This window comes from Nematolebias whitei, unplaced genomic scaffold (assembly GCF_014905685.2).
Source record: "Nematolebias whitei isolate Nwh7 unplaced genomic scaffold, NemWhi1 Nwh_scaf_1990, whole genome shotgun sequence".
In the NCBI taxonomy this organism is placed as follows: domain Eukaryota; kingdom Metazoa; phylum Chordata; class Actinopteri; order Cyprinodontiformes; family Rivulidae; genus Nematolebias; species Nematolebias whitei.
Window position 1 is genome coordinate 1 of NW_023620535.1, and position 698 is coordinate 698.

Here is a 698-nt window from a genome sequence, read left to right on the forward strand (position 1 = left end):
CGGGTGGTTGCTGAGGCAAAAACTCGGGCATGGGAGGAGTTCGGAGGGGCCATGGAGAACGACTTCCGCACGGCTTCGAGACGATTCTGGTCCACCATCCAGCGTCTCAGGGGGGGAAAGCGGTACGCCACCAACACTGTTTATAGTGGGAGTGGTGTGCTGCTGACCTCAACTCGGGATGTTGTGGGTCGGTGGGCGGAATACTTTGAAGACCTCCTCAATCCCACCGGCACGTCTTCCACTGAGGAAGCGGAGCCTGAGGACTCTGTGTCGGGCCCTCCAATCTCTGGTGCTGAGGTCACCGAGGTGGTTAAAAAGCTCCTCGGTGGCAGGGCCCCAGGGGTGGATGAGATTCGCCCGGAGTTCCTTAAGGCTCTGGATGTTGTAGGGTTGTGTTGGCTTACGCGACTCTGCAATATTGCGTGGACATCGGGGGAAGTTCCCCTGGATTGGCAGACCGGGGTGGTGGTCCCCCTATTCAAAAAGGGGGACCGAAGAGTGTGTTCCAACTACAGGGGAATCACGCTCTTAAGCCTCCCTGGTAAGGTCTATTCGGGGGTTCTGGAGAGGAGGGTCCGTCGGATAGTCGAACCTCGGATTCAGGAGGAACAGTGCGGTTTTCGTCCTGGCCGTGGAACACTGGACCAGCTCTACACTCTCAGCAGGGTCCTGGAGGGTGCGTGGGAGTTTGCCCAACC